We start from the raw sequence: 15,817 nt of genomic DNA on the forward strand, positions 1-15,817 counted from the left end.
TAAGAAAGTTTGTGTGGACGGCACAAAGATATTAAGACACATGAACAGATTGTCATTCTGGGTGTGACCTTGTTAGGAGGAGCCCAAAAACATGAGTCAAGCTGCCATGGGCTACTGATGAAGTGGTAGTCCAGGTAAGATGGGTGTTGTGCTGCTTCAGTAAAGGACAAAGAGACGTTGGAACATACATGCCTGCACACTATGGGATTAATAGAAGTGGGAGAAGGTATAAGATTGGTTTTTACATAGGTAAAGGGGCCAGTAGCCTAATACTAGCCTGGGAAATCAGCACTGAACTATTTTGGGAAATGAAGGCATTGATAGTATCTGGCATAGTGAGATAGCAGGAATCCTGTAATGGAGCTAAGGACCACTAAGTAAAAGAAAAAAAAATGTTACATGGTAGCCTGTCTTTCCTAAATATAAGCATGTCTTTTGTATGTGTTCTGACCTGTAGTGTGTGACAATAAGGGAGACTCCCCCTCCTAGTAGCTGATGAGGTTTTTCCCTGACAGTTGCAGGGTAAGTATGTGACCTTAGATGCATGCAAAGAAAATCCTACACTTAGCACTAAGGGGGTCATTCTGACCCTGGCGGTCATGGACCGCCAGGGCCAATGACCGCGGAAGCACCGCCAACAGGCTGGCGGTGCTTCTGGGGCCATTCTGACCGCGGCAGTAAAGCCGCGGTCAGAAAAGGGAAACCGGCGGTTTCCCGCCGGTTTCCCGCTGCCCCAGGGAATCCTCCACGCCATGGGGATTCCGACCCCCTTCCCGCCATCCTGTTTCTGGCGGTTTTCACCGCCAGAAACAGGATGGCGGGAATGGGTGTTGTGGGGCCCCCTAACAGGGCCCCATTAAGATTTTCAGTGTCTGCTTGGCAGACACTGAAAATCGCGACGGGTGCAACTGCACCCGTCGCACACCAGCAACTCCGCCGGCTCCATTCGGAGCCGGCTTCCTCATTGCTGGGGCTTTCCCGCTGGGCGGGCGGGCGGCCTTTTGGCGGTCGCCCGCCAGCCCAGCGGGAAAGTCAGAATGACCGCCGCGGTCTTTTGACCGCGGTACGGTCTTCTGGCGGTTCCCGCCAGGCGGGCGGCTTCCACCGCCCGCGGGGGTCAGAATGACCCCCTAAGTCTTGAGTAACAAACAGGTTACGGTTTTGTACACTATGCAGTGTTGGGCTTTTATGCACTTGTGAGTGAATCACATTGGGTGACCATCCTACACAACACTAATAATTATTTAAGTTTATAATAAATCATATCAATATATCGATTATATCTTGTGATCCACGTTTAGGAGACGCATAGAGGACCAGGAAAGAACTAGTCTTGTTTTGTTGCATGTATACTATCTAAACATGTGATTGACAGTTGGGACGTGGGACATATTTTTCTGCCCTAAAGAAAGCCAGAGGACCGGAGGCCTGAGGTTAAAATAAACCAGACAAGTACCTCAGTAGGCCGAAACATGTTGGCAGGCATTTGAGAAGTCAATCACAGATCTCAAGCACACCGATTGGTAGTCCCCCGAAACATAGGAGGGATTAGTATAAAATCTGTTTTAACCCTACCCCACATCATCCTGAATAAAACAGTGTCTTTGGATAGATGCAGTGGTAGTTTTAACTATTTATTGATACTGGTGCCCTACTGATGAAAATACACTTTATTCTGATCTCCCTGTCCCACTCATTCTCCCTTGGGGCTGCAGTTGAGACCAGAGGGTTGGTACTATATTAGCCCTGCAGGATGGACTGGCCTATGATGAAGCATGTCATGACTAAGTGGGAGAGGCCTTTCCATCCAGAAAAGGAGACATCTTCCTGGAGGTAGTCGGTATTTAAAAGATGATTGAGTGTTGGAAGTGCAATAGTATCCGCACCACATTAGTGTGCTTGTATGATTGGTAAGTCACGTCTGTCCTCATTGTTTGAAAGCAATGTCAGGTGCTACTATCATGAAGTCAGTGACTCATTGCTGAACTTATTTCCTATTCCTTAACAGGAAAATCAGCATATCCAAACTGTCCTAGGTTATTGATGCAGCTGAGGAATTCGACCACTCCAAGCGAAGTCTGCTTCAATGAGGCCTATGGAAGAACACAAAGGGTAGTGGAGCAGGCTTTTCGGCTCCTGAAGCCAGATTTCGCTGTCTGGACAGGACTGGCGGAGCCCTCCTCTACTCACCAGGGAAAGTTGGCAGGCCACTGTGGCACGCTGCATGCTTAACAACATCGCCCTGCGGAGGAATATCCCATACATCCCAAAGGAAGGAGAGACTGCAGTGCCACTGGATGAGAATTCTGAAATGCCAACTGAAGATGGCATGGGCCTGAGGCATCATGTGTGTCCTCATGTGTGTCATCATATGGCCAGAAAATACAGAGTCCTAGGCGACCACCAAGTCAGTTCCCCGTCATATTGGCAAAACACTCTTTTTGCATGACCTGTAAACAGCTGTAGATGTTTCATCATTGTAGGCCACAGTGCCTGTGCCAAAACACTGACATGTTTGTGCCATACCACCAGATGCATCAGCACTGGATTATAATGACACTGTGATCAGAAACTGTTGTACTGTCTTTTGTCTGAATCTTGGATTATGTGATGTTGGATTATTTTGGCCTGGTATGAGATAAGGCTGAAGCTGATGACGTCAACTCCTTAAATGTTTGTATATTCTATAGGACAATGTCTGGCGAATCCCTTCCTTCTGTGGTCTGGAGGTCTGTACCTGTAAATATGTTCATTTACTCAGAATGAGTCATTTATGATCGTTCAGACATATTGACAGCCTATGTGCGAAACACTGTAATAAAACTTTTAGCTTGAAAAGACACTTGTATATATGTGTTCTTGTGGGATGGTTGTAATCCTGAGCTGGACACTTTGTACATGCAGCATATCCCATCTTGAACAAGTACCTTTGATCATCATCGTATGGCTCACATGGTCTAGCATATCTACATGGCTAAATGTGCACTCAAAAACAGCAGGCAATGAGTCAGTGATGGTTTTATTGTGAAAAGAGGGCTAACAGATAATATATGTGACATGACTCAACAAAAAAAGAAATATGAAGGGATCAGTCATGGTGGATGAAATCATTGGGGTAGATGCCACACCACTGAGTCCAAAGTCCAGAGTACTACTCCCATTTAAAATGGAAGGTGGTTCAGAATCAGTCCACAGAGTGAATGTGTGACACACAAAGGAGGACCTTAAGGAAGAGGATTGTTGCTGACAGTGGTGGGTGTCTTGGTATCCGCACCTCCTGGATTCTTTGCTGGACATCCCCACTTGCGAGGGGGACCAGCTGCTGCAGAGGCAGGGGTGTAGGTGGCTGGTTGTTCCTCTGGCAGGGCCTCCCTTCTTATTGCTGGCCCGGATGTGTATGGGCCTGATATTGATAAGCCAAAGGAAGGGGAAGATTGGTTTTAAAAAGCCCTGCTCAGGGTTGGGTGAATGTCCCTCAGCACTCCTGTTAGGGAAGCCATGTTTGAATTGTGCCTTTGTAGCTGCTTGATATCCCGTAGTTCTGTCAACACCTGGCCCATCACACCTTTGGACTCCTGATAGACCCCAAGGACATGGCTGATGGTGTACTGGCTGACAACATGCCTTGTGGGCTCACTCCAGTGGCCCACAGCATCCCTGCCACGCACTTTACATCCTCAAGCCTGTGCCCTTGGCACAGGGTGCCCTCTCCAACTGGGTCCTGGACCCTCGGTGTCTGATTTGTTGAGTTGCACTTCTGGATCCAGGACTGGGGTGCACAAGATGGTGGAAGCTGTGCTAGGTATATGGGTGAGAGGCACATACTTGTCTGTGATGTAGAAGCAACAGGGTTGGGAAGTGACATTGCGGCCGTAGTGAGATTCACTGTTGCCGTGTGACCAAGTTACTCAGATAGACCAGGAACTTCCACCACATCCACACATCCAGTAGTGTTTTCATCCCTAAGGGCTTCATCCAGTAGGATAGTAAAGTCTGTTCTGTGGCCTCCATGTGCCCGTGGCAGATCCACCTGTTGATGAAAAACGTACATTGTTACTGGTTGAAATGTGTTATCTACCTCCAAAGGGTTTGTGTTACAGTAAGCAGAGACCTTGCACATAGTCAAGTTGTAGGTTATCCAATTGTGCAAAGTTACCATGGTATTGGGTTATTTGACCTGACATGTGTGAAGCATGCCGAACCTACTGGACTCAAGCAGCTGATGAGATGTGCAGATCCGTTGCACTTGGGAAGATGGACTGAAAATGACATCTTACCACCAGTAAAGCCAACACAGTATAGAGGTAACATATAGCTTTGACCATTTGGAGGCCTAGTTGAGTGGGATGCAGGCAAATCCAGGACTTTGTTGTATATGTGACTGGAGTCATCATGTGCACAGTACTGTGTCAATTTGTCCACAGCTAGTACCAATCTGGTGATGCATCTTGAGGCCTTAGGAATCCTTGTTGTACACACTACACTGGGTAAGGTGTAATTCCTGTCCTCAATAGTTTCATCTTGGGTTAGCAGGTTAAGATGGAGCTAGGAAGACAGACACATTTTTAGGTTCAGCATGTTCTGTGTCTTGTTCCCTCCGAGATGAGTAAACTTCAATTGAGAGCTAACAAATAAGGGTATTTGGACAAGTGCACACTGGGCTTGTGTTTGGAGTTACATACACTAGGATTCCTGGGAGTTGCAGTCAGGTCACTCACTCTACTACACACAGTATACAAATAGTATCTTCCCAGGTGAGTACATTTCACATGGGAGTTCACTAACAGATGCATTGGGCCAAGTGTATACTGGTCTAGTGTTAGGAATTACAGGCACAAGGCATCCTGAGAGTTGCAGTCAGGTCACTTCCTCTACTACACACACTTTACAAGTGGTAGCTTGCCAGGTGGGTGCACTTCAATTGAGAGTTGGGAAACAGGAGTATTTGGACAAGTGAACATTGGGATGGTGTTTGGAGTTAGAGAAACAATGCCTATTGGGCTTTGCAGTCAGGTCACCCCCTCTACTTCCTAACACTTAACAATTGGTATCTTCCCAGGTGAGTAAAATTTATTTGAGAATTCCCAAACAGGAGTTTGTGGACAAGTGACCACCGGGCTGGTGTTTTCTTAGTTACAGACAGAAGGCCTCCTGGGAGTTACAGTCAGGTCACTCCCTCTACTTACCAACAATTGACAAATGTCATAGTCCCAGGTGCGTGAAGAGCATTAGAGGGATTACAAACAGGTGTATTGGGTCAAGTGAACACTGGGCTGGCGTTTGGAATTAGTGAACAGTGCCTCCTGGCAGCTGCAGTCAGGTCACTCTCTCTACTACACACACACTGTACAAATGCTATCCTCCAAGGTGAGTACACTCCCTGTGGGATTTCACTATCAGATGTATTGGGCCAAGTGACTACTGGGCTGGTGTTTGGTGTTGGCGAAACAGAGCCTCCTGGAAGTTGAAGTCAGGTCACTCTCTCTACTTCACCCTCTATACAAATGGTATCCTCCTAGGTGAGTACTGTTCATGTGGGAGTTCACTAACAGATGTATTGGACCAACTGATCACTGGGCTGGTGTTTAGAGTTAGAGAAACAAGAAAATCAGGTCACCCTCTCTACTACACACACTGTGAAATTAGGCCCATATTTGTACCCTGTTTGCGCTGAATTAGCATCATTTATTCTGATGCTAATTTTGCACAAACTTAACTCCATATTTATATTCTGATGCTAGACCAGTCTAATGTCAAAATATTGGAGTTAACGTAATTTTTTGGATGCATGAAAACTCCTTGCGTCAATGAGATGCGAGGTAGGCGTTCCTGTCCAAAAAATGCCTCTAAGCCCCTAGCACCATATTTATCCACCTTGGCAAAAAAGAGGTACGGGTGATAGGTGTACTCAAAAAATGACGTCAACTCTGATTTGTGTCAAATTTTAACGTTTGGGTCAGACCAGGCTTTAAAATGAGGCAAACACATCACTACTTAAGGAAAACACACAGAAGCAACATCACAAACCCATAGGACAACATAGAAGTGCTACTGCTCCAACTTGCGAGAGAACGAAGCACAACCACAGTAACCACCACAATGTGGCCCACAAAGGCAACACAGAAAGCAGGAGAGGGTATTCAGAAACAGGACAACCCTCCATGGCCTCAGGGAACAAGATATCATAAGGACATACAGACTCAACCGGAAAGCCACACGTCACCTGCTGCACCACACTGAGCCACAAATCACAGCCAGCCTGCAGACCCTACACAACATACCACCTGTGACAAAGCTGCTAGCTGTCCTGCACATGCTGGCAAGTGGCTCATTTCAAACAACGGGTGTCCTGGTTGTTGTTGTGTCACAGCCATCATTCTCTGTGTTCCTGCCAAAGGTGTTAGACGCAATATTCTCCCTGACACCCAGCCACATCAGCTTCCCCAACATCCAGCAAAAGCAGCAGGAGATAAAACAGGGGTTCTACCAATTTCATGGCTTCCCACATGTGCTTGGTGCAATTGACTGCACCCATGTCTGACTTGTGCCACCTTCAGCAACAGAGCACATCTACTGGAATCGCAAGCACAAGCATTCCATCAATGTTCAGGCCATAGTGGCCCACCGGGGACTATTCTCAAACATTTTGGTGAAGTATCCTGGGAGTGTGCATGATGCCCACATATTCCGGCACAGCAGGATCAACAAACTCTTCCAGGATGGACAATATGAAAATGGCCTACTTGTGGGTAAGTCAATAAACCTAGCAATATACACACAACACACCAACCCTGTAGGATACACAAGACATACACCACTAAAAAAAACACATGGCCAGGGTAACACAGATGTGCAGCTAACATCACAAATGCACCATGCTGCAGTACAGCACAATCAGTGCACACCCCAAACACATACACCCACATGTACGTAACACACCCACAATTTGACAGGCACACCACGCGAAGGACAGGTGTAGAGATGTACCCTTTGCCAACAGTAGAAATATACAAACCACTACAAGTGCCCACAGGTTGCCTACTATGTACTCTTCACACACAATACACCAAACAAAGAATAGCATAGCAATGTCAATGGCATACACCATACTCATGTTACGTAAGTCTCACATAGGTTCAGATTCTGCAAATCATGCAGTGCATGTCACTGCCAGAACAAACATCAAATGCCAGACAACTGCTGAAAATACCAACTACATCTCATCAACACATACCTGACTTACCTGTAGTGTGCATATACATCTGCCTAACGCATTGGCTCACACACATAGGAATACAAAATTAATGCCCATCACATACCATGTGCCAGATTTGTGAGAAGTGGCATCACACCTACCGTGATGCCACCTCACATGCACCACTTACTGACCCACAACACCATCATGCCTGTACCATAAACAATAAATTGCCCACCATGGGGCAGAGTCATTGTTAGACAGTGCAGATCTTGGATGCCATAGTGGGACCCTGTAGGAGTATAGAGGACATCACTGACCTTACAGCACTGTGCCCAGGGGCACATTTGCTAAGTAGCTGAGCACCATCCCATAGCCTGCACTGTGCATGTATTGACAGTATAAATGCTGAATCATGTTTTGGAAGGTAGGAGAGACATTGGTAGTAATGTTAATCATCCTGAAACAATGGGATACACACCCTTGGACACCTGGTGGCTGGCACAAACATAAGCTGCCACTCAGGATCACGAAGGGACTTATGTAAGAACCCCCAGTGCCATTGTCATGGCCTGCGCTGTATGTTTGCGGATGCCTACTCTTATGTGACTTGATGTCACTTTGGAAATCGCCCACCCTCCCACATAGCACTTTGTGCGGAAGGGGCGTGCAATGTGTGTTGCTGTAGGTCTGTCACCACAAGATACATAGCATGATGATGCTGAGTCAGATGTAGGTGTCACCTAAAACCTGAGGCAATGCCAACATCAAACACCACCCCAGGGGTGCCTTTTGAAGATTGCAATAAGGAAATAGACTGTGGTTTGAACTCATATGAATGTGCCAACCAATGCATGCTACATACTGCTGCACACACAGAAAGAGCCAGTTGTCCATCAAAACAGCATATGTATAGGGAGGTGTCCCTTCCTGCAAAGACACATCCACCTCCACAGGGCAGCTAGCCAAGCACCCTGGTGCAAGTTTGGTAGTGTCGGTGCACGGCTGCATATAAACCACAGCACATGGGACAACAAAGGGTTGCCTAGTAGCATGTAACACATGGTGCATTCCTGCATAGTCAAAGTATTGCAGCACAGTGCTGCCAATGTTGGAGCTGTGTTGTGCAGTGTCACTTACTCATTTAAATTGGCTTAAGTGTTGTACTTCATCTCTAATGACACAAGTAAAAATGGCTGGGATGTCCAGGTTCTGTAGTGCTACCGTGTGTGACGCCTCGATTAACAGCGGCGTCTCTTTTGCCAGCCGCGGTCAGGCCGTCACTCCGAGTATCGGAGCGCCATCCTTACTGCGGCCCACATTTTTTAATTTCTTTGACGGCGCATTTCGGGAAGCATATTTTGTGCTCCCGGTCGCGCTGCCCTTGTAGCCTGCCTCCCTGACATATCTTCTTTCGATACCTGGTGGGGGGGACTCCTCTTCTTTTCTTCTCTTTTTTTATTTTTCTCTGTTCACTTCACCTTTTCTTTCTTCTGGTCTCCGTGTTGTCTTCTTTGTGTTCCTTTTTCCCAGCATGGTCTTTTTCTTTTATAGTGCTACTTTTTTCCTATTCTTTTCTATTGGACTTTCCCAATCCAAGATGGTGTCGCTATCTTTTCCTGTCTTGTCACTTTCTGTCTCCTGCTATATAAGTCATTCAGTCCTGGTCATCTTTGCGTAGCAAACACTACCGCTTGGTGGTGATCCTCGCTCCTGTTTCGTTGTGTCTTTCTCCAGATCCTGCTGCTTTTGATTGAGATTTTCAATTTTTTCAGTTTTTTCCTCTTTTTCAGGAGGTCCTGTGTAGAAGCTTTCCCCACATTTTTTTTGCTTTCTCTGGGACTCCTTCTGGAGGGCACGGTCTGCTTAGGCATTCCCTGTCAAGCAGCATCGTGGCTACTGGTAAGGGTCGCCCTTATCTTGGTCAGTCCAGAACCAGCAGAAGACCGAGTGCTCTTTCAAGTTCCTCAGCCAAAGTTGAGAAGCATCGTGCAGACGGTGACACCATGTCGCCACCACATCTGACCACATTGTGTTGTGAGGATGTGTCATGTCCCCTCTAGTGATAGCACACCAACACAAAGGTGTACAACACAACACATGATACATACATACTGACCATCAGTTAGGATACCAAATCATATGTCCAAGGTCCTTGAGCCAATACTCAAGATGGTCATGTCCAACAACAATGTGCTAAGAAAACTTTGCCTAAGGTCAGGACCTCACACCATACCACAAACACATATTAGTCACAACCACCTCAAAATTACAACTGCATGCTATATGACGTATCTATGCAAGCCCTAACAACAACTTACCCCTATTATCTTTTGCAGGTGATCAGGGTTATGGCATATAGCCATGGATTATGGTCCCATTTGCAAACTCAGGCACAGCAGCAGAACGTGCATACAATGAGGGACATCGTAGGTATCGAGGAGAGAAAATTTGGCATAATGAAGTCAAGATTCAAGTGCCTGGACATCAAAGGAGGGAGCCTCCTATATGCCCCACACATTGTCTGCAAAATCATCATAACATGTGCTATCCTGCACAACATATTTGTGCAGATGAACATCTCCATGCATGACCAGGTTTTGACCTGCCTGAGGAGGAGGAGGATGGTGGTGAAGAAATGGAGGGGGAACAGCACAACAGAGCTGCTGGGATACGCCGCAGACAGCACATAGTTGAAAACTTTTTCACTGAAGAACCACTTAAATCACCTTGTCAATTTTGTAAATAAACACTTCATGTATACAACCAATCCTACTTTGGTCTCTTCAATCTCCACTACATATACCATAGGATTATGAGTCTAACCTCAGGGAGCATGTTACAAATACGAATCTGACAAGTACTGTTGCAACATGATATGTGATGTGTGAGATTGTATTGCCACCATCACAAACATCACTAATAGCCTTATCACTGATATGTGACAACTGAAGGACACAATCTATGGACTACAACATATCTTGTACAAACATGTGGCCAACTTGTTTACCAATAGCTCATCACACACAACTACATCATGTCCAAATAGGAAGTATGCAAGGGGCCCACACATAAGGTAGTGGATGACCAAAATTAGAAATTTAGTCATGTTGGAACAGAACACTGTCACAACTCAGTGTGTGAGTTGCAATGGCTGCATGGAATATGTGTGATAATGGGAGACATGATTGGTAACAATGGTCATCATGATTTGCCCATGTAGTACGAGCAGTGGAAGAAGTTTGGCCTGCGCAGTTCATCCATGGTAATCAGTCCTGACACTGCCATGGGGCCCAATCCTGACACAGGTTACACATGACCTCACACATTGCACGGACACGTCTGTGGAATGCACTTCAGTATGGATGAGAACATATGAAGCTAGGGCTGCAGGTCCAGCACACAAAATCAGCAACCATTGCTAAATGCAATGAGTTTAAGCAAACATTTGTCGTCAAAACATAATTTGGGTGGAATGTAGGCAGAGTGTGTCATACACAGTATGTACCAAAGATGTACACATGTCAGACATATGTGTAGGCCACACACAAGTGTCCACAAACTCCAAATCTACATACAGAGTTGTTGTGTAACATTTCCTAGGTAGCATTGGGTCAGCCATCATCAACAATGCTTAAGCTGTGTATGTCATCTTAAATATTATGCTCTGTATGACAACATCACACATCACATACGAAAGCACAATGCACAATCACAAACAGAAACTATTGCATTGTACTGACTGCCATACATAAGTGGATAAACTGTTGTCACACATGCATACATATGCACAACGTGCAATTATTTGCATGCTGTTGACTCTGTAACACACACATCGGTGTAACAGACCAATCACACCCCCATCACATTGTTGCATGGACTACCACATGTGGCCATACACAATATGCCACACTGCAGCACAGCCCATTTGTATGTTGATAGAGGGTGCATCTAAAGTAAATGGAACAAAAACACGCAATCAGTAACTGAGTCAAAAAATTGACGCAAATGCGTCTAAAACTTCCGCAAAAGAAAAGAATATGGCACATGGGCCCTTAGCGTGAATTTCACCTTCGCACTCTTCTCAATGCTGATTTTCAGTGAATTTGATGCACAACTGTAATGCGGCAACAAAAACGATGCATGTGCGTCATGAGTCTCAAATACCCACGCAAATGTCAAATGCGTAATATAAATACACGCATAACTGAAAACATGACGCACGGGGACAGGAAGTGATGTAATAGGAAATCCTTTTTACAAGCATGGCACAGTGGGTGTACTTTTTACTTTCTCTTTACAGTCTGTGCCTCTTTTGACTGTGTGGTTGTGTTCTGGAGTTGGTGGGTGTGATTCCCTTGCATATTGTATTTTGTGGTGTCCAACCTGTTGTGTTTTGTTAAATATTGTCTGCATTTTGTCCCAGTGTTTGTAAATTTGTGTGTTATTTGTGCATATTTGTATTTTTACTGTGGGGTGTCTGTCCGGGCTAATTGTTAAGTTGGGATAGTTGGGATTAGTTATTGGGCTTATGTTTCTGTTATTTTCTTTTCTTTTTTCTTCTAAATATTTGTGGTCAACTTTTCCAGTTATAACATGTCTGGTAGGGGGACTTTGACCAGGATGGGAGTGGAGGAGTTGGGTGGCTTTGTGTGGCTGGTAGCCCACTACCTGCCGATGATGTTGGAGATGGGGGGGGCCTGGTCATCCAGGGCTACCGGACCGAGGCGAGGCGGCTGCGGTGGGGCAAGGTGCTCCACCACCTGAAGAGAGTTTATAAGAGCACCAGGAATGAGCACCAGCTCAAGCATCGCTGGGCAGATCTGGTGGCCAGGGAGCAGGATCTGCTCGATCTATTGTTGTCGAGATCAGTGGACCTGTTGTGAGTCTCTCATTAGCATACTATTTACTGTTCACTGCTCTTTAATAAAAGTAGCAGATGTGTTGGAGTGCTGCATGCAATGCTTGTGGACAGGTTGCATGCAACCAGAATGAAGTGTAACTGTGCCAGTCTAGACATGGAGTTCACATGTCCTACCATTATAACAATGCATGTTAGATGTCTGGTGAGTCATGCACACATTTCAGGGGCCATGGAGACACATGTGCCCCGTCATAGTGTCATGTATGATACACCAAGACATGGCCAGCCTACCATATTTACCTGGATTGTGTCAACAAAGTAGAGCAATGCATGTATAGTGCTACATTGTCATCATTTAATGCACATGATCCCTGCCCCTGCCATTAGGTCAGAAAGGGGGCTTACCCACCTCAGGGAGCAATGTAAATGGGGCATTTGATACCATCAGACAACTTTGCCACATCAGTCAAGGATTACTCAATGCATGATCATTGCAGACTAATAATTAAGCCGCATGTCCATCACAAAGATAATCTGGGTGCCTAGCAGGACAAGCTTGAGTACCTGAGTCAATTGTCTTGCAAAGCACCAGGGTAGTGCTATGTATTTGTAAGGCAACTTAGCCTTATACCATGGAGTTCCATCTTCTATAGATTGCCCACATATGGTTGTTGCAGGGTGTAGCACTACCTGAGTCTCTGGCCCAGTGTAAGTGTGCAGGTGTGTAGCTCTCACTCACCTGAGTGTCTGTGTCATCGTGTGTTTGTAGTGGTGTGTTTGTTACACTGTTTTACACTAGGATAACTAGCTCGCTCCTCTAAAATATTACACATTGAAAATTGTTGTCCACTAGTAGTAACAGTGATACGCCACTAAGCATTGTTTTCTATTCATATCTTACAGGTGGACCTGCACCCTACACAATCGGCGAAGTGGCGCATCTTGAGGACCCAGATGTATCCAGTAAGTGTGATAATGTGTGTCCTGTGAAGTAATCCAGAGTTTGGTGTGAGTGAGTCATGTGTGTTGCACACAATGCTAGATGTGATAAGCTGTCAAATGATCAGATATCAAAGTAGGCTGGATGGTGACATTGTGTCCCATTGAAAGGCTCCCCATGCACCCCCAGAGGGTCATATTTTGTGAGGCTTGTGGTGCTCAATGGGCAGCATTGTTGAAGCAAGGTGATGACAAGCCACATGTGGGGCCATTTGTGACTAAGAAATGCACTGTGAGGATATTGGTAGTGGGGCACTCCGTCATTCTCACAACACAGGGATGCCCCATTTTTAACCCAATTTGGAGCATCCCTGTATAGCCATGAATATGGAGGACTGGGCTGGCAATTGTCCCCCAGCATGGCGCTCCATGTACGTAACATTTATGTGGAATCTAACTGGCGGGCATGCAGGTCAAGGCCAAACATGTGCTGGCATGGAAATGGGTGTGTAAGGAACAGTACTGGCAGATCAGGTATTGATGGGTGTCTACACAGACACAAAAATGTAGATGTAATAGACCTATGGCTACTAGCTTCCTAGTTGTCAGCCCTCCTAACAGATGGTCCACTTCCTGACTCCATGTATGAGTGGGCATGCCTTGGTGGATGACCAGGACAGCTGAGATGATGGATTGCATGGACATCCCCACTTAGGCACAAAGGGAGAGGACTACCAAATTTGTAGGTAGATGTGATGCTCACAGTGTAGGTGACAGTCATATTGATCAGGCTTGCATGTGTACCTATCAGCACTGACCCCATATGGTTACCAACAGCATCCCATCCTCCCAATAACATGTTCAAGTTACTGGTGATGTATGGTTGAAAATTGACACAGATGATGGGGACGTTTGGACCTGATCGATGTGAAGTTTACGCTGCCTTTGCATCATTACATATTGTGCAAAAGCAATGCATGCCTCATTTAGTTTGGTTCATAATCTTGTTGTGCATCACTTTGGTGTCAAAGAAATGATGCTAAAGAAGTGTTGTTGCATTTATGCAGGCCATTGTCTTTTCCGGAATGTGAGTTGGAGTGCATATGTAATTAGATGTAGAGTGTAAGCCAATAATCTGTACACACTCCACACAATGCTGACACTGATTGCCTGTCTCAATTTAACAGCTGCCAGCATAAGCAATGAGGAACTGCATGCATTCCAAAAGAGGGCAGTCCGCTACCGACATATCCTGGCAGTGGAATCTGGGTTCCGGAGGATGGCTCACCGCTATCGCGCTGATAGATCAACCAGGGAATGGCGGGCATTCACACAAGGGGGGCCCACACTGGCAGTGGTCACACAGAGGAGACCCAGCTCCACAGCAGTGCATGGGGGCACAGCTGCAACCTTGACAACAGCCACATCTGCAACAGCTTCGGCATCAGCTCACACCACCTGCTGCCATGGAACCAAAAATGCAGCGGGATCTTTAGAGGGACGTCACACTTGTAGTTTGGAGAAGTAGGTGGCAGCCAATACTAAGGGGTATATTTACACTTTTTGACGCAAAACTGCGCCAACGCAGTTTTGCGTAAATTTTTTTACCAGCGGCTAACGCCATTTCTTTGCGCCATTCGGGCATCAAATTTATACTTTGACGCACGGTGGCGCAAACCACAGGTGTGAGTCATTTTTTTTACCAATGCATCATATCGTAAAGAAAAACTACGTTAACGCAGCAAAAATGACTTTGAGCAATTGTGTCAAAAAGTGGCACAAACACAGCAAAATGTGCTAAGGAGAGCCAAAATGGATCCCAGATGCTTGCACAGAGCCCAGGAAGATAACAACAGACCAGGAAACAGCCAGGAGGACCCACACAAGACCCAGGACAGGGAGAAGAAGAAAAGAAAGTGTCGCTTCAGTGCAGAGGAGCAGGAAATTCTGGTGAAAGAGGTGAAGGAACACCAGCACCAACTGTTTGTCACCTCAAAGTTGCCAATTAGTGGGAGAGAGGCAATATGGCAACAAATTGTTGACAAGATCAACAGTGTGGCAGAAGTACGGAGAACAGTCATTGAGTGCAAGAAACGCTGGCATGACTGCAAGCGCAGGACCAAGGAAAAGATTGCCAGGAACAGGAAGACAGCACTGCAGACTGGAGGTGGGAGTCCAGCACCGCAGGAGGCCCTGGACCACATGGAGGAGATGGTGGCAGCCGTCATCCCTGAGGAGATCGTCACAGGGATTCAAGGACAGGACAGCGCAGACTACCAGGAGACAACACAGATGCAGGGTAAGTAGCATGGGGAACTAAAATGCCTAATTGTTAACTGCAACCGGGGGGGACATACCCACTACACAATGCATATAAGTCATGATATTCAGGGAGTGGCATGGGTAAAGGGGCACAGTACGGGGGCATGGCCTGTTTAGAGGAAACCTGGGGCACAGTACTACCCTACACCAACAACCTTTGCATGGGGGTGTGGGGGTGTGCTGCCATGCCAAGGATGTTGGAAAGGTAAAGCCAGGCCAGGAGGGTAGGGTACAACGTACAACTGGCATGCTGTCACACGTCAGACAGTATTCTCCCTACATGAACTAGGGCCCAATTAACAACCTCAGGCCATATCTGCAAGTGGAATTTAACATTGACAACAGTTGCCACTACTACCTCTGCTGTGTGTGCAGGTCAAGTAGCTAATGGCAGTAATGTCCCCATGGATCAAACACACCCAAATTAAAGGGTTCAGGATGACAACCTTATCAACCCCCTGAAATCAATACAAATGTTCCAGTCCTGTCAAATGTGA

This window comes from Pleurodeles waltl, chromosome 1_1 (genome assembly GCF_031143425.1).
Source record: "Pleurodeles waltl isolate 20211129_DDA chromosome 1_1, aPleWal1.hap1.20221129, whole genome shotgun sequence".
NCBI lineage: Eukaryota > Metazoa > Chordata > Amphibia > Caudata > Salamandridae > Pleurodeles > Pleurodeles waltl.